This window comes from Thalassophryne amazonica, chromosome 15, assembly GCF_902500255.1.
Source record: "Thalassophryne amazonica chromosome 15, fThaAma1.1, whole genome shotgun sequence".
Lineage (NCBI taxonomy): Eukaryota > Metazoa > Chordata > Actinopteri > Batrachoidiformes > Batrachoididae > Thalassophryne > Thalassophryne amazonica.
In genome coordinates, this window is record NC_047117.1 from 36,639,575 (window position 1) to 36,665,471 (window position 25,897).

At 41.6% G+C, this 25,897-nt stretch overlaps 1 long non-coding RNA gene across 1 annotated transcript; it reads left to right on the forward strand.

Annotated features, from left to right (window-relative positions):
- Positions 1-25,897, forward strand: LOC117526095. The gene is made up of 4 exons (XR_004565213.1): positions 1-71; positions 15,211-15,226; positions 15,387-15,389; positions 25,887-25,897. It is a non-coding gene; the product is annotated as an uncharacterized LOC117526095 (long non-coding RNA).

Sequence of the window (25,897 nt, forward strand, 5' to 3'; positions counted from 1 at the left end):
TAAATTCCCTGGTAATAATTACTTTACCCCGCGTCACCACATAAAACTAATACCGTCCGAATAGGGCTTTTGTCAAATGTTCATTTTGACCTTGGTTCCTCTCAACTTTTTTGTTAAATTCTTAAACCTCTTATTCTCAAACCTTTTAATAATAACCGGTTTCAAGTTTTTGTCTTTTCTTGAGACTAAATGGCAGTCTGGAATATCAGTACTATTAATGAGGATGCCCTTGGACAGAAAAAAAAAAAAAATGAATATCCTTTTGCTCCAGGGAGTGAGTTTCTTCCTGCGTGACGTCTATATCCCCAGCACCTCTGCCCACAGCTGCCGCCACAGCATGTCATATCTCCATTTTCATGTGCTGCTCCAGTTCATCTACATGGTTTTCCAGTGTTCTAATTTGAATGTCTTTCTCCTGTAAAATTCTCTTAAGATCACAAACCTTCTTCAATAAACCAAGCAGTTCAATTTGTTTTTTCACCACTCTACTGAGTTCCTCCGACATGAAATTTAAGGAGAGTTTGATCTCATCCAATCTTCACCGCTAATGGCTATTGCTGCCCAACACCAGTAAGAGACACCATTTGAACAGAAATTTTGCCCTCCTTTCTCTCTGGACTGCAATTTTGTCATTGACCCTCTGATTAAAGTCAATCCAGTGCATTGGACTTGTCCTGGTTCATGGTGTTTCTGAGAAGCATTTTGATTCTTTTCAAGGTGGAGAAGCACCTCTTAGCTTCTGCAGTGGTCATGGGTGTGGTGATGAGGATCTTTAGGAGAGTAACAGTCTCTGAAAAGACCTCTCCAAGATCATTTTCCATGAATAACTTGAAAATGTCCACAGCACCACAGCAGGCCTTGAATTCCTCCTTGCTGTAGATCAGACTGAGCTCTGTCTTCAGCTTGCTTCCGTTGAGCATTGGGTAGGCCTTCAACTGGGTGCTGAGGGCATCTTCCAGAAATGTGGTGTGGTACTGTGTGTACGTCTCTCCCTGCATCAAAGTGGCACTGATGAGATGGTTGGTGAAGGAGAATCTTTCCCTTGTGTGCTCTAATATGTTGACTTCCTGTGTAGGCAGGGTTGCACACCGGTTCATAATTTGGGTCACTGTTGGAAAAATTGTACATACATGTTATCATTTATAATGCCTTCTTTACACATAATCGTTTATGGTGCATTGCCTGCAAGTTTCAGTTTCTTACAAACCACTAAAATATTCACTGAAAACTCTCTGTAAAACTGTTTGCATAAACATGATTGTGTGACCTGTCTGCAGAGAGATTCTGCTATTATTTTGCTTATCAGTCAAGCCTTCCTTGAGGAAGTGCCCCCTGCAGAGACAGTGTGCTATTGTTCTTAATGTTTCACCACTTCAGCCATCCCTGAGAGAGTGCTACCTGCAGAGACAGTGTTCTATTGTTCTTAATGAACTCCTGTGTATGTAAGTGAATAAAAAGCTGAGGTGAGGGGGTAGACAGCAGAGAAGGAGAAGATATTGTCAGAGTTCCTGCTGCCGTCTCTCCTCGCGAGAAAGAGTAACAGTGTCTCCTTGGTGTCTTCTTTGTCTAATGGTTTATCTGACTCTGTTATAGGTCTAAACCTGATATTAAATTGGTCCATTCGAGCCGGATGTCAACAAACCTGAGGAGCGTCGACCAGTGAGGATGGACTCTGTAAGACTGTGGCCACGGCTGGGAAAAATCCCAAAAGACCCTTTCCGGGGTGGACTCCTCCCTCACGGGTCGACGATCACCAGGCTGAAGACATCCGAACTTTGCCTTAAAGAGGACAACCAAGAGTGAGTACTGTTTCATCTGTAAAATTACGGGTGACTGAGGGTTACCGCGTAGAAAAAACCTTATAAAGTTCTGGGAACCTCTTATAGGTACTAAAAGCGCTATATAAATTAACTATAGGGTCGGTAAAACCTGCGGTGGGTGGACCGTGAAATTCTGGGAATGGTTAAACCCTCGATATTGTCCACAGGAAATATTGAAAATTAACTGATAACTGTCGGGTCGGTAAAACCTGCAGTGGGCGGACCGTGAAATTCTGGGAATGGTTAAACCCTCAATATTGTCCACAGGAAATATTGAAAATTAACTGGTAACTGTCGGGTCGGTAAAACCTGCGGTGGGCAGACCGTGAAATTCTGGGAATGGTTAAACCCTCAATATTGTCCACTGGAAATATTGAAAATTAACTGGTGTGAATTTTACATGTGAGTGACACCTGATTGGGGACGAGACTGGAAAGAGGCAATAGGCAAGGTTCACGCACCTCCTTGAGGTAGAAGTGGTGACAACTTTTCCGTTTGGCCGTCCATCAATCGTGGAAAAGGACAACAATCTGTTCGTTTAGATCTCCCTAGGAGATAAATCCCCGAACGGCTAAAATGGGGAATTGTTGTTCCTGTTGTGGGTCAAACCAGAAAAATGATGAGTATACCACACATAAAGATTACAAATATATGGAGATAAAACATCCTGGTTCAAGTAAACATTTAAAACTTTGGAAAAAGAAATTCCAATTCACAGGAAAATTGGCGCCCGAACCAACAACCGAATCAATGACAAAGATAAAAGCAAAAGCTGGACAATCAAAGAAAAAACAGAAAAAATTAGGATTAGAAAATGCGGTTACTGATTATCAGTATCAATATCAATAGAATTCATTGAAGTGTTATTATGTAGAATAGTATGCAAGTTTCTTTGGTTATTGTTATGGCCATATGATACCAGGGAAATTGCATGTAAAGTAATAATGTATGTATAGATATAAACTGTTTATGGAGCTCCGAGATTAATTATGAATATATTTGTGGGTCCACTAATAGACATGTATAATAGAATAAGAATATGATAAGCTTTTATTTGTTTGCAGAGATATTAATAAATATAGTCATGATGAAACTACTCATTTCAAACCGGTTTGATAATGATTGATATTGTAGACATATTATATGAATAGTTTCTTTCTTTCTTTTTCTATATATACGTATGTATAAAATATGTGCTGGCCATTTGTGTCTGTTGATGGACCGTGGGGTTAGAAAATTTCTTATGTTTCATATACAAGTAATGAGGACAATAGATAAATAATCAAATATTATGAATAAATGCATGGCTGAATCCCATATTAAAGACATTATTAAATAAGACTGTCAATGGGCAGACAGTTGTCAAAAAATAATATGCTTCTCAACACAACATGTACATGTTTGTGAGAGGAAAATAATTAAGAAATTAAGAAGAACAAATTAAGAAACAGACAATAATGAAAGTAGAAGCTAAATGGAAAAATAAAAATAGATAAATAAAATATGCAATGCAGAAAATAAAGCAAAAACATAAAAAAGACAAGGAGAGGTTTATTATAACAAATAAGAAGATGATAATGAAACACAAACTGCACACAGAGCACACAAAAGACAGCCACAAAATCAACCTCCCCTTGAGGAAACTGGAGGGCCCTATCTGCCCTCAACCATAACTCAAGATACACATATAGCAGACTGCCACAAGGTTATTGTGAAAGTCCTACTGTCTTTTCACAAGCAATGTCCAGTAACCTGGCCAAATTTGTACCACCAAATAATAGTCAAATTCTATTATATGTAGATGATATACTTGTGGCATCAGAAACAGAGCAAGAAAATAAACAGGACATGCTGGAGCTGTTGAAATTTCTAGCAGAAAATGGACAAACTAAGAGTGCTGTAAACAGGAAGTAAATACTTAGGACACAATTTGAGTGCAGGAGGCTGCACCATTCTGGATGAAAGGAAAACAGCTATTTTGCAAGCTCCAAAACCAACCACAAAAAGCAAATGATGTTGTTTTTGGGCCTAACAAATTATTGCCGACAATGGATACCAAATTTTGCTGAAATAACAAGTCCACTAAGCACTATGATTTTTGGAGAAAACATGCCCATGTCAGCAAAACTGACATGGACTCCAGAAGGAGAGCAAGCATTTTGTAACCTAAAAAAGGCCCTAACATCAAGTACAACATTGGCCTTACCAGATTATAACAAACCATTTGTCCAAATGGTGGACTGCAAAGGAGAATTTATGACATCAGCTCTGACACAGCACCATGGAAGCAAATTAAGACCTGTGGCTTTTTACTCCACCAGGTTGAATCCTGTGGCCAGAGCATTGCCCCCATGCGTAAGAGCTGTTGTGGCTGCATCTTTGGCGGTGCAGGCCTCTGCAGGGGTGGTCCTATTTCACACATTAACTCTAAAAGTGCCACATGCTGTGTCAGCCCTGTTACTACAGACTAACATCACTTTCCTGTCTCCAGCCAGACATTTGTCATGTATGACAACATTGCTGTCACATCCACATTTAACAGTGGAAAGATGTACAACGCTAAATCCAGCCACCCTAATCCCCACGGAGGAAGAAGGGGATATACATGACTGCCTGGCTGAAGCTGAGGAAGTACATAAACCAAGAAAAGATTTGACAGATGTGCCAATTCCAAATTCAACAATCATATTTGTAGATGGCTCATGTAGAAAAAAATCCTGATGGTACTAACTCCTCAGGATATGCAATTGTAACCCAAAAAGATGTTCTTAAAGCAGAACAGCTGCCAGACAACATGTCAGCACGAGCAGCTGAATGAATAGCATTGACAGAAGCCTGTAAATTAATGGAGAACAAGAAAGTTACAATTTATACAGACAGCCAATATGCATTCTCAACAGTACATGTTTTTGCACAACACTGGAAAAATAGGGGCATGATAACATCTACTGGGAAACCTGTTCTACACAGAGCTTTATTACTCTCGCTCCTGAAAGCTGTACAGCTCCCGGAGGCGATAGCAATATGCAAATATACCCCACACACAACAAACCAAGACCTTGTCTCGCGTGGCAACCACTTTGCTGATGAAATGGCTAAAAAAGCAGCCCAAGGGGAAGTGGTTACTTTCCAAATAACTGAACAGAAAATAGATAAAGACGTCCTTAGAGACATGCAACAAGGTGCTCCAGAAAGTGAAAAAGCCGTGTGGAAACGAAACGGTGCCACACAGACAGACGATATTTATATGTGACCGTTGCACAAACCAATATTACCAAGAAGTCTATTTAAATGGGCAGCTATATTGAGCCATGGACCTTGCCATGCCTCAACAGGAGGGATGGCACGTCTAGTGGAACAACACTATACAACCTATGGCTTTAATAACTACTCAAAAAACTTTTGTAGAGCATGTTTGATTTGTGCAAAGCATAACTCACAAGGGAATGAAAGACCAAGAAGAGGACAATTCCCTACCCCTTTTCAAACCATACACATGGACTTTATTGAGTTGACACAATGTGAAGGGAAAAAGTACTGTTTAGTGATAATTGATGCATATTCTAAGTGGGTAGAAGTGTTCCTCACCAAACATGCAGATGCACTTACAGTAGCAAAAATTCTATGCAGAGACATCATACCACGACATGGCCTACCAGAAACCATATACAGCGATAATGGTACACACTTTGTAAATCAGATAACACAATATTTAACCCAACACCTGAGAATCAATGCAAAAACACATTGTGCATATCATCCACAAAGTGCAGGACTAGTTGAAAGAACAAATGGCACAATCAAAAGTAAACTGAAAAAATGTATAGAAGAAACAGGAAAAAATTGGGTTTATTGTTTAGATTTGGTGAAATTATATATGCACATAACACCAAGTAGTGAGACAGGCTTAACACCTTTCGAAACACTGTGTGGTAGACCATACAGATTACCAGACCTTCAAACAGTAGCTGGACCAGATGAGGAGGAGCAGGGGCTGGTAGATTATATGAAGCATGTCTTAAAACACAAAGTTTCTGTGTAGGCTCTCAGTTCTCCAGGTGGTTTCCATACTAGAGAAGCTTGAATCTTCGACTGGACTGGGTTGCTTGACGCGAGGACGTTTCGCTTCAAATTGCAGAAGCTTCCTCAGCTAAAATTCTTGCTCTGGAAGTCTGACTTCTGCCTGACTCTTGTAGAGGCAAGTGAACAGAAGCCAACAAAAGCTGGAGTTTTAAACCTAACCAGACCCCTCCTACTGAGAGGCAGACTGCTATAGGCTAGTGACTAAACAATAGCTCTAATTAGTAACTATTGTGCTCTAGTTAGCACTCTCCTAATGACAGGGCAGCTGTCCCTCCTAATGATGGGATGGATGCCTTTCTTGATGGCTCCCTTGATGACTCTCCTGATGACGTGAATGACTCATTACCATGAACAAAAGACTGAAACTCCTTTGACCTGAGTACCCCATTGTAAACAGGGATAAAGCGTGTCTCAGACCCCCTCCCCGGTTAAGGCTGGGTTTCAAACGTTTCACAAAGAATGCCTCCTTGACGCCTCTCTCAAACCATTTCTTCTCTCTGGCTAATATTTTAACTTCCTTGTCCTCAAACGTGTGGTTAGTGTCTTTAAGGTGGAGATGAACTGCAGACTGAGGTCCACTGGCGCCCTCTCTGTGGTGCTGGTATAGTCTTTTGTGTAAAGGTTGCTTCATCTCACCTATGTAGTGTTCATTACAGTTTTCCTGACATCTGATAGAATACACTACATTGCTCTGTTTGTATCTAGGGATCATGTCCTTAGGGTGAACTAATTTCTGTCTCAAGGTGTTAATCGGTTTAAAGTAAACTGGGATTTTGTGCTGTCTGAAGATCCTCTGTAGTTTTTCCCCTACTCCTGCTAAATAAGGGAGAGACACTCCTCTTCTTCTTGTCTCCTGTCTATCTGGTCTCTTTGTTCTCTGGGACTTCTGCACTTTGTCCAGGGACCATCGTGGGTACCCACATACTGTGAGGGCTTTCCGGACACGTTGTTGTTCTTTAGCCCTTCCCTCTGCAGTTGTGGGCACCTGTAGGGCTCTGTGTTGAAGCGTCCTGATCACCCTGAGCTTGTGTTCAAGGGGGTGGTTTGAGCCAAAGAGCAGATATTTGTCAGTGTGAGTTGGTTTTCTATAAACCCCTGTCTGGAGCTGCCTGTTTTCTCCAATCATAACATCACAGTCCAAGAAGGCTAAATGGTTGTTTCTGGCATCCTCACATGTGAACTTGATGTTGGCATCCACCGAGTTGATGTGTTCTGTAAAGTCTTCAACTTCCTGTTGCTTGATTTTAACCCATGTGTCATCAACATATCTGAACCAGTGACTGGGAGAGATGCCCGTGAAAGATGTCAAGTGTCTTCTCCACTCGCTCCATGTACAGATTGGCCACAATGGGGGATACCGGAGACCCCATCGCACAACCATGAATCTGCCTGTAGTAATTCCCCCTAAACAGGAAATATGTGGTGTTGAGACAGATCACCAAGAGTTGGCAGATGTGGTCTGGTGTGACTTTGGTCCTTTCAAGTAGAGACACATCCTCAAGCAGTCTCTGCCTCACAGCTGAGACGGCCTCAGCGGTGGGGATGCAGGTGAACAATGATGTCACATCAAATGACACCATAGTTTCATCTGCCTCCAGCTGTAGGTCCTTGATCTTGTTCACAAAATCTTGTGTGTTCTCCACATGGTGGTCTGAGTTACCCACTAGAGGAGCCAAAATCCACTTGAGGTGCTTGGCCAAATTGTACATGATGGAATCTGTGCTATATACAATAGGCCTGAGTGGCATGTCCTGTTTGTGGATTTTGGGCAGTCCATAGATGCACGGAGTGGCGTCCCCAGGGTACAGTCTGTAGTATGTCTGCCTGTCGATGAGTCCCTCTTTCTCCAGGTTTTGGAGGTAGCTAATGATTTTCTTCTTATAGCCGCTCGTGGGGTCTCTCTTCAGACGTTCATATGTATTGGAGTCACTGAGCAAGTTGTTGATCTTGGCCTCATAGTCCAATGTGTTCAGGACCACTGTGCATCTGCCTTTATCCGCTGGCAGGATAAGGATGCTTTGGTCCTTTTGCAGTGCTGACAAAGCTTTACGTTCTTCTCCTGTGATGTTGGATGGAGGAGGCTTAGCACTGTTCAGCACTGCTGTGACTCTTAGTCGTTCGTAGGTCCCCAGCTTCTCACTCTGACAAACTGTTATGTTTAATGGCTGACTCTACTGCAGTGATGTAATCTACTATCAGTATATGTTTAGGGGTCACTGAGAAATTTAGTCCTTTAGTGAGCACATCCTTTTCTGTCTGTGTAATATTTATTATTTTTTTTATTTTTTTTGTACCGGGCAACATGTTTTCTTCTGTAAAGTTGGACATTTTAATACAGACTTGATTGGGAACCTGCTTGCTTTTAGAACCATCCTCAAGGCCATTTAACGAACTGCAAATTTTCTTGTTCCTGGTGGCCTTCATCTGAGCCTATCAAAGCTTAGCTGTTGGTAATAACAGGTACTGCCATGCTGTAATAACATGTAACACCATGCAATATATATTATAATGTACTTCAGAAAATACACCACTGGTCTGTCTCAGCAAAACACATGACTACGACAGACTGCAGTTACTCCACACTTTTTCCAGTATCACAGGCATTTCTCTACGAAACTTGTGCATTCATATCATGTAATCATCAGAAGAAGTACTGAACATTATCTGTTTCTCCATGCTCTACCTTCACATAATGTGCTGTATAAGGTGTCATTCTCATTATATTTAAATTCTGGGTGTGTTTGTGAAGCAAAGGGCTAGCTACCTGCGACCACATTTGTATCCTGTCGGTGATTCTGTTGTTTTACTGCTGAGAAATAGTGTTTTGTGTGCGTTTATACCCCCATCACACATACGCCAATTTAGGCCAAATGGCGTCAGAACGACACATCCGGCCATAGTCAGGAAGTATTGAGGTGCAGTCTGAAGATGGACGGTGGCAGTCTCTGAGCAGTCTACATAGTTGGTCCCATTCGCTCGGCTGTCCCAAGTGCGTTGCACAGTTCAAAACACTCTTGGCGCTGTCTAGATGGGACGCACATCTGACTGCGGTCTAGGTGCAGTTTGTGCACCATCTGCATATTCTGATGGTGTCATAACAGCATTTGAAATGATCTGATTGTGGGTGATTGAGCTCGGAGATGGACTGGTCACAGCCAAGCCTGCCGACATGTTGTGCCACGTATGTCCACCTCCACTGGACCCCGGCCAGGGAGGCAAAGGAAATGTTGATATGTAATAACATGTATGTGGCACACATTCATCATGGCAGAACAGGCTGTTCAGATCTATCATAGATACACTGTAAGATCCATAGTAGACCTTACAGTACAGATATAATTCCATTCATTCCCATGAGCAACATAAAAAATGGGAAATATTGTGCCCATCATATATCTGTGACACCTCGGGCAGGTGTGCCCCTCACTGTCTCATGCACATTAAAGGGGAACAGAAACGCTTTTTGAGAGTTTGTTTGTGCATTTCTTGGTAAAAATAACTGTTATTCATACACTTGGAGAATGTTTGAGAATGTAGATAATATTATTTGAATCAAATTTGCCGCTAAATTGACATGTAAATCGCCATTGGCTGAAGTCAGGGGAGGGCACTTCCGGTTGACGTGACTGTTTGGGGTCTCCTCTGCTGGGGACAAGTGCAGTTTATTGAGCTCACTCATTGTACACTCAACAAAAATATAAACGCAACACTTTTGGTTTTGCTCCCATTTTGTATGAGGTGAACTCAAAGATCTAAAACTTTTTCCACATACACAATATCACCATTTCCCTCAAATATTGTTCACAAACCAGTCTGAATCTGTGATAGTGAGCACTTCTCCTTTTTTGAGATAATCCATCCCACCTCACAGGTGTGCCATATCAAGATGCTGATTAGACACCATGATTAGTGCACAGGTGTGCCTTAGACTGCCCACAATAAAAGGCCACTCTGAAAGGTCCAGTTTTATCACACAGCACAATGCCACAGATGTCGCAAGATTTGAGGGAGCGTGCAGTTGGCATGCTGACAGCAGGAATGTCAACCAGAGCTGTTGCTCGTGTATTGAATGTTCATTTCTCTACCATAAGCCGTCTCCAAAGGCGTTTCAGAGAATTTGGCTGTACATCCAACCAGCCTCACAACCGCAGACCACGTGTAACCACACCAGCCCAGGACCTCCACATCCAGCATGTTCACCTCCAAGATCGTCTGAGACCAGCCACTCGGACAGCTGCTGAAACAATCGGTTTGCATAACCAAAGAATTTCTGCACAAACTGTCAGAAACCGTCTCAGGGAAGCTCATCTGCATGCTCGTTGTCCTCATCGGGGTCTCGACCTGACTCCAGTTCGTCGTCGTAACCGACTTGAGTGGGCAAATGCTCACATTCGCTGGCGTTTGGCACATTGGAGAGGTGTTCTCTTCACGGATGATGCGAAGGAGATGTGTTGCACTGCATGAGGCAAATGGTGGTCACACCAGATACTGACTGGTATCCCGCCCGAATAAAACAAAACTGCACCTTTCAGAGTGGCCTTTTATTGTGGACAGTCTAAGGCACACCTGTGCACTAATCATGGTGTCTAATCAGCATCTTGGTATGGCACACCTGTGAGGTGGATTATCTCAGCAAAGGAGAAGTGCTCACTATCACAGATTTCGACTGGTTTGTGAACAATATTTGAGGGAAATGGTGATACTGTGTATGTGGAAAAAGTTTTAGATCTTTGAGTTCATCTCATACAAAATGGGAGCAAAACCAAAAGTGTTGCGTTTATATTTTTGTTGAGTATAGTTCTATTTGTCTCATCAAGAAACAGCTTGCGCATGTTGGCAAAGCCACAAACGGAGGAACAAGAGAGACAATATTTCCTTACATAAGTAAGTGGTTTTGGTTATTCTTGTCAATTTGTCCATGACATTTGGTTGATAAACAGGTGTATGTTTCCTGCCCGTGCCTGTGCTGTCCGAGGACACAGACGACACTTACACACACCACTCACACAGAGATGTGCACACACACCACTGACTTCATGAATGAAACTCAGTCAATAAAGCATAATTGCGTAAAAATATTATATATATATATATATATATATATATATATGTTTCGTAATGGTTTTAGGAGCTGCGTTATGCTGAAAACAGCAGCAGTAGCTCAGTTCAGCCCAGCAGCGCAGCTTAACAGCACAGATCTGTGTAACTTTTAACACTAATATTTCAGAATGTGTGGGTGTCACAATAAGTTTAATACTTTCCTGACATGATTTAATGGCTCGATATCCAGGTCATAATGGCATTTTAACACCTATTTTCCGAGTGTTTTTCTGATTGTGTTCAGTCGCGAATCCCCACTGAAAACTTTGTCAATATTTTGCCCAGTTAGGAGGTGTCATGTCACTGTCCATGAAGAGATGTTCGCATTTAGTGGGCAGCATTGGGAGTTGCAGACTCTAGCAGTCATATGTAACCTCTTTGTTGGTGCCTGTGGCAGGGAATCCCAGAACGAGGCTCATCTTCCCCCAACCAGTGACGTCACCCACCTGACCTGCATAAATAGCAGCAGCTGGTTGATGTCAAAGCCTCTCAGACCACGACTAAAACAAGGTTTTCTATAGATGTTTTATGATCTTTAGTTTTTCTCGAACTATCAAAAGAATGCATTTTTTTGTGTTTACTCATGCTATAAATAATCTGTGGGCATTTCTGTTCCCCTTTAATGTGTCATTTCACGTGTCAGAGGCTCACAGCTGAACGGATCTCACCATTGTAATATACTTATTATTACTTGATCACCATCTAACTCTGTAGGAGGTATGACATGGAACTGTTTTGCCAGGCTATGACAACATTATTAAACATGAATCTCACCTCCTGCACGGCCCCAAGAGCGTTTCACAGCAAAAGCGCAGACAGTAGCCAGGGACCACAGACTGTGGTGAAAAGCTTCTCAACTGGCTGCTGTGTGCTGCAAACAACCATGGCATAAATAAATCCCATGTGATAATCCAACCGGACATCATGGTGTACAGAGTTGTGTTGTGCTGAAGTGAACAAAAAAAAAATAATTTCAAGTTCGCTGCATCAGACGAATGGTGTGCACATGGGAAAAGCTTGGCCCACTGCCAGCAACCTGTCAGCAAAGGTGTCCAGTGGATGACAGTGGCATGCACATGCTGGCACATGCAGCAAATGGTGTCCAGTGGCTGACAGCGGCACGCACACGCACCCCGCGCACACGCACAGCAGCTCATTTAGCTGTTATGAACACACACACACTGAGCAATCATTTCAGCACCTGTTCTACATACTCACATGCACGTGAGGTCAGTGAGTGCTGGGAAGGGGAGGACGAGCATAGATGGGATTGCATGAGTCAGTGAGTGACTGCACCGATGCCACCTTGGAACATTTGGCGTGAGTACGTTGGTTGTACTCCGATGTCCAGTACCAGCAGGTCCTGTGCAAAGGGAGGACACAGCGCTGCCTTCCACTCTGGTCCTGTGTTTGCCATCCAGACGTTTGGTCATCAGGCAGTCTTCAGTACCTTTTATGGCCATCTGACAGCAGTCTGTGTCATCTAACTGTTGTCTAAACACGCTTTGGATGTGATCGTGCAGGTGAGGATCAGGTAGTCTGGATGGGACCCGCCCACAGTCTACACGCCTCTCTACCCCTGACTGCGTCCAGATTATGGCCATTTTTGCCGTGTTGGCTTGGTTCCTGCACATTCTTTCTATTTGTTCTGCTCTTGTTTGGCATGCTTGAGAATTGTTTGTTGTAGTTTGTTTATTTGATCATTGTTATTCCTACAATGACCTAAGCAGCGGGTCACCTCTCTGAATCTGGTCTGCTTGAGGTTTATTCCTCAAAAAAGGCCTGAGAGAGTTTTTTCCTTCGCTCTGTTGCTTATGTGCTTGTTCAGGGGGCATGGTAAGGTTAGATCTTAACCTTGTAAGCCACCTTATATTGTGATTTGGTATTGCAAAAGTGAATTGAATTGAATTGATGCTGAACAATGGGCTGTACAGATTCAGTCATATACAGTCAGCTTTTCCTTTCACCTTTGTTTCTGCATGTTTGATTCTGATAGTATCGCTCCATGTTGTTTTTATTCACTTTCTTTCTGTGTCTGTGCACACCTGTTAGCTATTTCAGAAATTACCTCCTTGTGTATTTAAACCCACCTCATGCAAAATGTGCTGACAAGTGAGGAGAGTGTGTGGAGAAGGTGCAGAGAGCATATTAAGGAGCTGGTGAATGAAGAAAATGAGAGGGAGAGAAGGCTGGATTATGTGGAGAAAGTAAATAAGGAATTGTGACATGTTTGTGATAAGAATGATGTGTGGACAACTTTGAAGAGGATAGAGAGTTAAAAGCCAGTGGGTCCAGATGTGATATAGTTAGGCATGGAGATGTTTGGGAGATATGGCAGTGGAATTTTGGAATGGATTGTTTAACACAATCTTGGAAAGTGGGTGGATCCCTGAGGAATGGAGGTGAAATGTATTGGCAGTGATTTTTTTTAAGAATAAGGGTGATGTGCCTCACAGCAGTGGTTGCAGAAGCTAAGATGAAAAAAGAGGTGAAGCTCTGTGAGCAGCAAGTATCACAGGGCTGATGCATACCCTGCATGCTTTACACACCATGATATGAACATACAATTAATATACATATGTCTGAAATTGTTTTTTGTTTGTTTGTTTTTTTTTTTTAATGACTTCTGTCTGAATTACTGAAAATGTTAAAACATATCATACCAATCCATCACAGTTATTTTACTGATATTATTCGTCTTGGCTTCTCGATAGCTTATATATATATATATATATATATATATATATATATATATATATATATATATATATATATATATATATATATAACTCCACAATATAATGATCCATCTGGGCTTCTTGGTTGTTGAGATGTACTACTAATAGTGCAGCAGATAACAACTTGCACGATTCCAAAGGAATAGTTTGCACCATGGGTCATGCTTAGTTATCGTGTTATGGGTTAAGATATGTCACATGTCATAGAATCCAATGGTTGTTGACATTGTTTGACCTTTACATTGCAGACCAAACATTCAATTCAATTTCAATTCAATTTTTTTTTTTTATATAGCGCCAAATCACAACAAACAGTTGCCCCAAGGCGCTTTATATTGTAAGGCAAGGCCATACAATAATTATGTAAAACCCCAACGGTCAAAACGACCCCCTGTGAGCAAGCACTTGGCTACAGTGGGAAGGAAAAACTCCCTTTTAACAGGAAGAAACCTCCAGCAGAACCAGGCTCAGGGAGGGGCAGTCTTCTGCTGGGACTGGTTGGGGCTGAGGGAGAGAACCAGGAAAAAGACATGCTGTGGAGGGGAGCAGAGATCGATCACTAATGATTAAATGCAGAGTGGTGCATACAGAGCAAAAAGAGAAAGAAACAGTGCATCATGGGAACACCCCAGCAGTCTACGTCTATAGCAGCATAACTAAGGGATGGTTCAGGGTCACCTGATCCAGCCCTAACAATAAGCTTTAGCAAAAAGGAAAGTTTTAAGCCTAATCTTAAAAGTAGAGAGGGTGTCTGTCTCCCTGATCTGAATTGGGAGCTGGTTCCACAGGAGAGGAGCCTGAAAGCTGAAGGCTCTGCCTCCCATTCTACTCTTACAAACCCTAGGAACTACAAGTAAGCCTGCAGTCTGAGAGCGAAGCGCTCTATTGGGGTGAAATGGTACTATGAGGTCCCTAAGATAAGATGGGACCTGATTATTCAAAACATTTTAAGTAAGAAGAAGAATTTTAAATTCTATTCTAGAATTAACAGGAAGCCAATGAAGAGAGGCCAATATGGGTGAGATATGCTCTCTCCTTCTAGTCCCCGTTAGTACTCTAGCTGCAGCATTTTGAATTAACTGAAGGCTTTTTAGGGAACTTTTAGGACAACCTGATAATAATGAATTACAATAGTCCAGCCTAGAGGAAATAAATGCATGAATTAGTTTTTCAGCATCACTCTGAGACAAGACCTTTCTAATTTTAGAGATATTGCGTAAATGCAAAAAAGCAGTCCTACATATTTGTTTAATATGCGCTTTGAATGACATATCCTGATCAAAAATGACTCCAAGATTTCTCACAGTATTACTAGAGGTCAGGGTAATGCCATCCAGAGTAAGGATCTGGTTAGACACCATGTTTCTAAGATTTGTGGGGCCAAGTACAATAACTTCAGTTTTATCTGAGTTTAAAAGCAGGAAATTAGAGGTCATCCATGTCTTTATGTCTGTAAGACAATCCTGCAGTTTAGCTAATTGGTGTGTGTCCTCTGGCTTCATGGATAGATAAAGCTCGGTATCATCTGCGTAACAATGAAAATTTAAGCAATACCGTCTAATAATACTGACTAAGGGAAGCATGTATAAAGTGAATAAAATTGGTCCTAGCACAGAACCTTGTGGAACTCCATAATTAACTTTAGTCTGTGAAGAAGATTCCCCATTTACATGAACAAATTGTAATCTATTAGACAAATATGATTCAAACCACCGCAGCACAGTGCCTTTAATACCTATGGCATGCTCTAATCTCTGTAATAAAATTTTATGGTCAACAGTATCAAAAGCAGCACTGAGGTCTAACAGAACAAGCACAGAGATGAGTCCACTGTCTGAGGCCATAAGAAGATCATTTGCAACCTTCACTAATGCTGTTTCTGTACTATGATGAATTCTAAAACCTGACTGAAACTCTTCAAATAGACCATTCCTCTGCAGATGATCAGTTAGCTGTTTTACAACTACCCTTTCAAGAATTTTTGAGAGAAAAGGAAGGTTGGAGATTGGCCTATAATTAGCTAAGATAGCTGGGTCAAGTGATGGCTTTTTAAGTAATGGTTTAATTACTGCCACCTTAAAAGCCTGTGGTACATAGCCAACTAACAAAGATAGATTGATCATATTTAAGATCGAAGCATTAAATAATGGTAGGGCTTCCTTGAGCAGCCTGGTAGGAATGGGGTCTAATAAACATGTTGATGGTTTGGATGAAGTAACTAATGAAAATAACTCAGACAGGACAATCGGAGAGAAAGAGTCTAACCATATACCGTCATCACTGAAAGCAGCCAAAGATAACGATACGTCTTTGGGATGGTTATGAGTAATTTTTTCTCTAATAGTTAAAATTTTGTTAGCAAAGAAAGTCATGAAGTCATTACTAGTTAAAGTTAATGGAATACTCAGCTCAATAGAGCTCTGACTCTTTGTCAGCCTGGCTACAGTGCTGAAAAGAAACCTGGGCTTGTTCTTATTTTCTTCAATTAGTGATGAGTAGAAAGATGTCCTAGCTTTACGGAGGGCTTTTTTATAGAGCAACAGACTCTTTTTCCAGGCTAAGTGAAGATCTTCTAAATTAGTGAGACGCCATTTCCTCTCCAACTTACAGGTTATCTGCTTTAAGCTACGAGTTTGTGAGTTATACCACGGAGTCAGGCACTTCTGATTTAAAGCTCTCTTTTTCAGAGGAGCTACAGCATCCAAAGTTGTCTTCAATGAGGATGTAAAACTATTGACGAGATACTCTATCTCACTTACAGAGTTTAGGTAGCTACTCTGCACTGTGTTGGTATATGGCATTAGAGAACATGAAGAAGGAATCATATCCTTAAACCTAGTTACAGCGCTTTCTGAAAGACTTCTAGTGTAATGAAACTTATTCCCCACTGCTGGGTAGTCCATCAGAGTAAATGTAAATGTTATTAAGAAATGATCAGACAGAAGGGAGTTTTCAGGGAATACTGTTAAGTCTTCTATTTCCATACCATAAGTCAGAACAAGATCTAAGATATGATTAAAGTGGTGGGTGGACTCATTTACATTTTGAGCAAAGCCAATAGAGTCTAATAATAGATTAAATGCAGTGTTGAGGCTGTCATTCTCAGCATCTGTGTGGATGTTAAAATCGCCCACTATAATTATCTTATCTGAGCTAAGCACTAAGTCAGACAAAAGGTCTGAAAATTCACAGAGAAACTCACAGTAACGACCAGGTGGACGATAGATAATAACAAATAAAACTAGTTTTTGGGACTTCCAATTTGGATGGACAAGACTAAGAGTCAAGCTTTCAAATGAATTAAAGCTCTGTCTGGGTTTTTGATTAATTAATACCCGGAATGGAAGATTGCTGCTAATCCTCCGCCTCGGCCCGTGCTACGAGCATTCTGACAGTTAGTGTGACGGGGGTGTTGACTCATTTAAACTAACATATTCATCCTGCTGTAACCAGGTTTCTGTAAGGCAGAATAAATCAATATGTTGATCAATTATTATATCATTTACCAACAGGGACTTAGAAGAGAGAGACCTAATGTTTAATAGACCACATTTAACTGTTTTAGTCTGTGGTGCAGTTGAAGGTGCTATATTATTTTTTCTTTTTGAATTTTTATGCTTAAATAGATTTTTGCTGGTTATTGGTGGTCTGGGAGCAGACACCGTCTCTACGGGGATGGGGTAATGAGGGGATGGCAGGGGGAGAGAAGCTGCAGACACGGTTTGGAGGATTTAAGAAAATTGGCCAGATTTCTAGAAATGAGAGCTGCTCCATCCAAAGTGGGATGGATGCCATCTCTCCTAACAAGACCAGGTTTTCCCCAGAAGCTTTGCCAATTATCTATGAAGCCCACCTCATTTTTTGGACACCACTCAGACAGCCAGCAATTCAAGGAGAACATGCGGCTAAACATGTCACTCCCGGTCCGATTTGGGAGGGGCCCAGAGAAAACTACTAGTCCGACATTGTTTTTGCAAAGTTACACACCGATTCAATGTTAATTTTAGTGACCTCCGATTGGCGTAACCGGGTGTCGTTACTGCCGACGTGAATTACAATCTTACCAAATTTACGCTTAGCCTTAGCCAGCAGTTTCAAATTTCCTTCAATGTCACCTGCTCTGGCCCCCGGAAGACAATTGACTATGGTTGCTGGTGTCGCTAACTTCACATTTCTCAAAACAGTCGCCAATAACCAGAGTTTGTTCCTCGGCGGGTGTGTCGTCGAGTGGGGAAAAACGGTTAGAAATGTGAACGGGTTGGTGGTGTACACGGGGCTTCTGTTTAGAACTACGCTTCCTCCTCACAGTCACCCAGTCGGCCTGCTTTCCCGGCTGCTCGGGATCTGCCAGAGGGAAACTAACGGCGGCTAAGCTACCTTGGTCCGCACCGACTACAGGGGCCTGGCTAGCTGTAGAATTTTCCACGGTGCGGAGCCGAGTCTCCAATTCGCCCAGCCTGGCCTCCAAAGCTATGAAGTCAAAACTGTTCCATTTATTTTTTGTATTAGCTCAACCAATAATTTGCACCATGTTTTACCAAAATTGGAACAACTTTAACTTTCAACCCCTGTACAAACTGAAATCGACTTTTGTCACCATTTTTGCTGTTTTTATCCCATAACTCCAGAACATTCAGTTATAGCCTCCCTATACCTTTTTGGAATCTTGATGCTCAGATAAATAATGTGGTGTAGTTTTCATTATGATGGCTATTTACATCTTTTAATTTTGACTCCTGTTTAATTCTTCAATTGACCCCTACCTGGCTGTCGATTGAAAATTCAAATGGCCAATCATTTTTTTTTTCCAAAAGAGTAAAGTTTAAGGAGTATTTGTCCCAAATGTGTTGCTTCTGTCACCATTTACAGGGTTGTTTCAGTTATCTGCTGTACTATAAGGAGATTTTTGGATCATGTTGTCCTTGAGCTTGATCTTTGACCTTATTACTCAAAGATCTTGTTTTTGTGGGGGGGGGCATGTTTTCCTCGACTTTGGACTTTGAACAAAGTATTCCAAAATCTAGTCACCTCCAGATATCTGTCAAAGTGATATCTCCCTTGCAACCCAAGTTTGAAGAAAACCCTTCCAGCCATTTCTTTATTTACTTTGTCTACAGGCACATGGTCTCACACACACACACACACACACACACACACACACACACACACACACACACACACACACACACACACACACACACGCATGCATGCATGCACACACTCCACTGAAAACAATATCCTACTTGCCTCTTTGTGGACGGGCAGAGTAATGATTGAGAGTGCTGATGGAGAAATGTAGAGAAGACCACCAGGGGCTGCACTAAGTATTTGTGGATTTTACAAAATCTTGTGATGATGTGACAAGAAAAAAGTGAAGAGTAAATTTGAAGACAATTATATGAGGGTGTACAGGATATATTTGAGGACAGTGTGACAGCAGTGAGACCAGCTAAAGGAATGACAAATAGATTCAAGGTGGAGGAAGATTTCATCAAAGGGACCATGCCTGGTCCAAGGCATGAAAAACTAAAACAGAGGCTGACTGGATAACTTTTTGTCAGCTCCGCAATAAATGCACCTTCTTAATTAACAAGGCTAATTCTGAATTTCATTTATCCAAAATCACCCCAAATTTCAAAGATCCCAAGAAGTTCTGGAAGGTTGTAAGATCTGCTTCTGGTGCTACTGTACATCTCCTGGTGAGCTGCCATTTCCTGGTGAAAGATTTTACAGATTTGACTGATAACTGTTCAGTGTTAGATATACTTTAATGAATATTTCATTAAAGCAGGGCATTTGTTTGATTCCCTCAAAAATGATCTTTAAAAAACTGCTCTAAATAGTGAACCAGCTGGAGTAAAATGTCATCCTGTTGATTGTCCATTTCAGTTTAAATCTGTGTGTTTCTGAGGTCTGTAGGGCACTGAAGATGCAAGATTCCAAAAAACTGGTTGGCCCCAATGGTTTGGATCCATTTTTTCTAAAGTTGGCTGCAGATCTGATTGCTGAGCCTCTAACTTCTATTTTTTAACTTGAGCCTAAGCACAAACAAACTCCCTAAACTTTGGAAATCTGCTTTTGTCTTCCCACCGCTAAAAGGAGGTGAACTTTCAAATGTGAATAATTACAGACCTATTTCAAAATTATGCATTTTGGCAAAACTATTTGAAAAGTTGGTCTGTGATCAATTGAAGAACTTCCTAGAATCAAACAATATTTTCAACCCTTTTCAGTCTGGCTTTAGGAAGAACACTAGCACTTTTACTGCTAGACTAAAAGTTTTAAATGATGTGTTTGAGGCATTGGATTCTAAAAACTTTTGTGTTGCACTATTTTTTGATCTTTCGAAAGCCTTTCGTACTGTGGATCACAGTCTCTTGTAAGAAAATCTTTATAAACATGGTGTCTCACACATTCTGTCTCTTAGTTTGCAGACTATTTAGCAAGTAGGATGTAGTGCATTCAGATGGCTGGTGTTAAATCCACCTTCCTTGAGGTCACAAAAGGTGTTCCTCAAGGCTCAGTTTTAGGACCTTATTTGTTCACAATTTATACTACTGACCTGTGTGCAAACCTATAAAACCTTCTATCATCTTTATGCTGATGACACTGTAATCTATTGTTCAAACTCAGTGACACAGGCATTTGAATTATTGCAGTCTGTTTTTGATGTAGTGCAGAACTGTCTGGAGAAATGCAAACTAGTTTTAAATGCAGAAAAATCCAAAATAATGTTTTTTCTCAAAGTCACCTGTTTCCCTGGAGAATATACTATCAATTAAAACTGCTCGAGGTAATATTCTAGAGCTAGACAGCAGTTACAAGTATTTGGGATTAAGTATTGACACAGAGCTTTCTTTTAAAGTTCATCTTAAACATTTGATCTCCAAATTGAGGGTGAAGCTAGGCTTCCTTTATGGAAATAAGTTGTGTTTTTCCTTAAGTGCTTGGATACTCCTGAATAACTTTTACCTTCCTGGCCTTATTGGACTATGGTGATATCATGTATATGTGCGCTTTAACCAGTTGTCTCCAGTCCCTGACCACGCTGTATCATTTTGCCTTGAGATTCATCATTGATTGTAGCCACTCACCCACCACTGCGAGTTGCGAAGCGGCATGCCCTCTCTGACTGTAAGGCGATATACACATTGGATGACTCTGATTTACAAGGCTCTTATTGGACTGTTTCCGACCTATTTATCTAGTTTTCTTCTGAGAACTGAAAGCTATTATGCTCTATGCTCAAATGACGTGTTATGCTTTCATAATTGTGTTCACACTGAAATGGGGAAAGAAAGCTTTTAGTCTTTCTGCGCCCTCTGATTGGAATGTCCTCCAATCCAAATTGAAACTGTCTGGCTTGATTTCTTTAAAAACTTTCCACTCCATTTTAACAGATTGTGAACGGAATTCCTTTGCGTAATGCCAGTGTTTCTAAATTCTAATTTGTTTTATCCTATACATCGTTACAATTTACAATGACCAAATGATTGTATTTTATTTATTAATGTTCTCATGATGATGTTAACCTGTCTGTTATGACATGGGCTGCTGCCTTTCTTGGCCAGGTCACCCTTGTAAAAGAGGTTTTGAACTCATTTGTCTTTTATCAGGTTAAATAAAGGTTAATATTATTATTATTATTATTATTATTATTATTATTATTATTATTATTATTATTATTATTATCAAGGACTGACTTGGAGCACTGTCACATATGCACTTGTGATAGACAGGTTTATGGATGATATCAGACAGGGGTTTTCATGGATTGTGATGTTTGTAGATAACATTGTGATCTGTAGTGAGTGTAGGGAAAAGGTTGAGATGTGCCTGGAGATTATGAGATACGCTCAGGAGAGAAAGGGAATGAAAGTCAATCAGAGCATGACAGAATACATTTGCTTGAATGAAAGAGAGGGTTGTGGAATTGAGCTATTGAAAGAAGTAGAGGTTTTGAAGGCAGATGAGTTTAAATACTTGGCATCAAATCTTAAAAGTAAAGGCCCCCTGACACTGAGCATGTCTTTGATTCACGCAGTAGCATGCACGTTGTCATGATGATCCCACCAACTGTGTTCCTAGCTGGACGCTGTTCTTTGTTGTATTGCCTGCCGCACATTCTGCGCTGGACGCTGTGTATATGAAATAATTATTTTGTGTCTGCATCATTTTCTCTGCAAACTGGCTGTTGAAAATGGCTGTAATCACTTCCTAAATCACAGAGGACCGCTTGAGCTTCAGCCATTCGCGTGCGTGCGCATGCACCTAACAAGCTGCACTTTGAGGCATCTAAAAAGGTAATTATTTGTCATGTTTACATTGTCATGGCTTGGTGAAACAGTTGTGTGTCCTTTCCTTCTTGTGCGCAGCTGTTAAAGTATGTTTATAACAGATTTAACTTCTTGTTATAATCATTCAGATGAGCTGCCCTCTGATGCGGTCCGCTGACGTCACCACTCACTCTGTTCACTTCTTTACTCCACTTGCGAGCTGCACATCATGTTGGCGATTAGATGGCGCCAAGTAGCACGACATTTATGGGCCTTTCACACTGGACACATCGGAAGTGTCAGAGGCGTCACAAATCAGTCTAAAAGGCATTATTTTCAATGAGATGCGTTGCTTTTTAGAGGCGTCAGAAGCGTTATGTCAAAAGACTAGCTAAAGTGACGCTTCTGACGGGAGTGCGCATTGCCGCTTGTCGGCAGGCTGAAGCGGTCAAAGTTCAACCCAATCCAACTTTCGCCGCTCTGAGCTGTGACGTAGCTTCGCGCTGTCCAGTAGGAATGACGCGTCGGGCTAAAACACAGAAGACGAGTGGCAGAAACCACTGATCTCTACAAAATAGATCAGTGCAGAAGCCACTGATCTCTACAATACAGAAACGTGTCACAGGACTGCTCATTTATGGAGCACTTTTCTGAAGAAAAATCCTTGCGAATGTTTTTTTTTTAACCTCAAAATTTCTAATAAAAAAGTTTAGAACAATTAAAATAGCTAAATAAATAAAAGGTTCTTTAGAACCTTTCTTCATCTGTAAATTAAAACCACCTGTAACCTTGGACATTTATTTCTAGACAAATAAAATAACATGGAAATTTGTACATTTTTAAAAGTCTGGTACGTTATTCATATCTCATTTCAACCAGAAAAACAAGACACTGTAAATAAATACAAATGTTTATTATAAATGCAACAGGAGATATTTTAAGAATGACTGCAGTGTGATTGTAAAGTAGGAATTCTGTGACATAAACCTCATGATGATTTTTTTTAAATTGAGTCATTTCACCTTGTAATTACATCAAAATTTGTGATTGCCTTTTTTTTTGGCTCCATTCTTATCTCAACCCACAAAGACTGCCCCTCCCTGAGCCTGGTTCTGCTGGAGGTTTCTTCCTGTTAAAAGGGAGTTTTTCCTTCCCACTGTAGCCAAGTGCTTGCTCACAGGGGGTCGTTTTGACCGTTGGGGTTTTACATCATTATTGTATGGCCTTGCCTTACAATATAAAGCGCCTTGGGGCAACTGTTTGTTGTGATTTGGCGCTATATAAAAAAAAAATTGATTGATTGATTGATTGAAGGACAACAAACTGACAGACTTACACATGGACCAAAGCATGCTCCAGCTCCTCTTATCACTCTCTGCCCCTCCCTCCCTGCGGCAGGCCTCGTCCTCTCTCAAGCTTGTCTGGCGGCGCGACTTATAGTTGCAGCGGCCATTGATACATTCATTTATTGTTAAAATATGAAATGAAACAGCTTTTTAAAAAAATAATAAAATAGTTGCTGTTTAAAGAGCTTTTTATTTAGAAACAGGTGATGTTATGCTGGATTCTTGGGACCAGATGAAGGTCTCTTCTGCAGCTTTGACCTCTGGTGTTGTTGAAGACACTTTTCTCCTATTTTGAAGAGCAGAGATGTTTTCTTCCAACTGGACTTCATGGTGTTCAGCTCATCGATGGAAGTTTTTGAAGCGCATCTGTATTTAGGTTGTCTGCACATCAAATGTTCCTGATTGGGACAAATAAAAAAATATTTCTTAAAATATAAACAAACATTACAGTTTATATATATATATATATATATATATATATATATATATATAAACAGAAAGAAAACTACGGAAAAAAAAATGCCTGAAAAAACAAAGTTATTTAAAGTTGAGCTTTTATGGTCTCCAAAAAAAGCTGTAGCTTTATTTGGTAAAAAAACAACCAAAAAAAACAAAAAAAAACCCAAAACGTAGCCACAATCTCCAGCTCCCTTGCCGCTTCCAAAGTGAAGCATCTGATGTCACGACGTGTTGGGAAGCCTTGACACATTGGGCTGACGCTTCCGGTGTGAAAGCCCCATTATGTGTGAAAGATTTTTTTGAACATTTCAAAATTCTCTGTGCACAATAGCACGCACCGGCGCCCTTCTTGCGTCCTGTCTGCACCCTTTAAAGATGAGTTTACTCTCCAGCACGACACAGGTCATGCTAGTGCGTGAGTCAAAGACGCTCGTGTCAGGGGGCCTTAAAGGAGAATGAGGTAGAGTGGTGAAGAAGAGAGTTCAGGTGGTTTGGAGTGGGTAGGCTTTGTTGTATGGCTTGAAGGCTATGGCGCTGATCCAAAGACAGTCCTGGAGGTGGAAGAGTTGAATTTCCTGGGGTTTTTTTTGGGAGTGATGAAGATTAACAGAGTTAGTGAAGAACATGTTAAGGAAACAGCATAGGTTGAAGAGTTTGACTGAGGGCTGTTTTGACAGTCATAAAACAGTGAAGTGATGCTCTGGGTATCACCATATTATCTGTGTTTACTTTGTTGTTTTCCTGTCCAACCCATAAATGGGTAAAAAGGAGGAGCATGTGTAAGATCCTGTGTAACCTGAGCAGGACACAGGAAGCCTGAACATATCCATCTCAGAGATACTGAACAAGCTAAAGGTAACAGGCTAACTTTGATCTGGGTGTTTTATTAAAATACATTTTTGGGGCTTGGGTAGTGGTTTTTATGATGGGCGTCTTGGGTGTGGGTATTAAAAATTATGACTATATTATTTCCTTATGCTTTACCTAGACCTCACATCATCAAGCTACTGATAACTGCTAAAAATTCTAACACCACTAACATACAAAATTAAATAACATGAAAATTTAATTCACCAGAAAACTGGAGCACACACTTTTTAGATAATCCACTAGGACAGTTAAATGCACAAGTCAAATTATTACGGATATTTGAAATAAAATTCTGAGAAAGGGCAGTTCTAAAGCTGCCATGACCGACACAAAATCAATGAGACGTCGCCAGGTATGGCGGAGTCGGGGCCCCACCTTGGAGCCAGGCCTGGGGTTGGGGCTCGCGTGCGAGTGCCTGGTGGTCGGGCTTTAGCCCACGGGGTCCGGCCAGGCTCCGCCCGAAAGAGCGATGTGGGCCCGTCCTCCTGTGGGTTCACCACCTGCAGAGGGGGCCATGGGGGTCGGGTGCAGAGAGGACTGGGTGGCAGTTGAGGACGGGTGGCCCGGCAGCCCGGTCTGCGCTCACAGCCTCTGAGTGTTGGGACGTGGAATGTCATGTCACTGGGGGGAAAGAGCCTGAGCTTGTGCGAGAGGTTGAGAGGTACCGACTAGAGATAGTCGGGCTCACCTCCACGCACAGCTTGGGCTCTGGTACCCAACTCCTGGAGAGGGGCTGGACGCTTCACTTTCTGGCGTTGCTCACGGGGAGAGGCGGCGAGCTGGGGTAGCATTGCTTATTGCTCCCCATTTCAGTCGCCAGGTGTTGGAGTTCACCCCGATGAACGAGAGGGTCATGTCCCTATGCCTTCAGGTTGGGGACAGGTCTCTCACTGTTGTCTCAGCCTATGGGCCGAGCGGCAGTGCAGAGTACCCAACCTTCTTGGAGTCCCTGGGAGGGGTACTAGATAATGCTCCGACTGGAGACTCCATTGTTCTCCTGGGGGACTTCAACGCCCATGTGGGCAGCAACAGTGAGACCTGGAGGGGGGTGATTGGGAAGCACGGCCTCCCCGATCTGATCCTGAGTGGTGTTCAGTTGTTGGACTTCTTTGCTAGCCACAGTTTGTCCATCACGAACACCATGTTCGAGCACAAGGGTGTCCATAAGTGCACGTGGCACCAGGACACCCTGAGCCAGAGGTTCA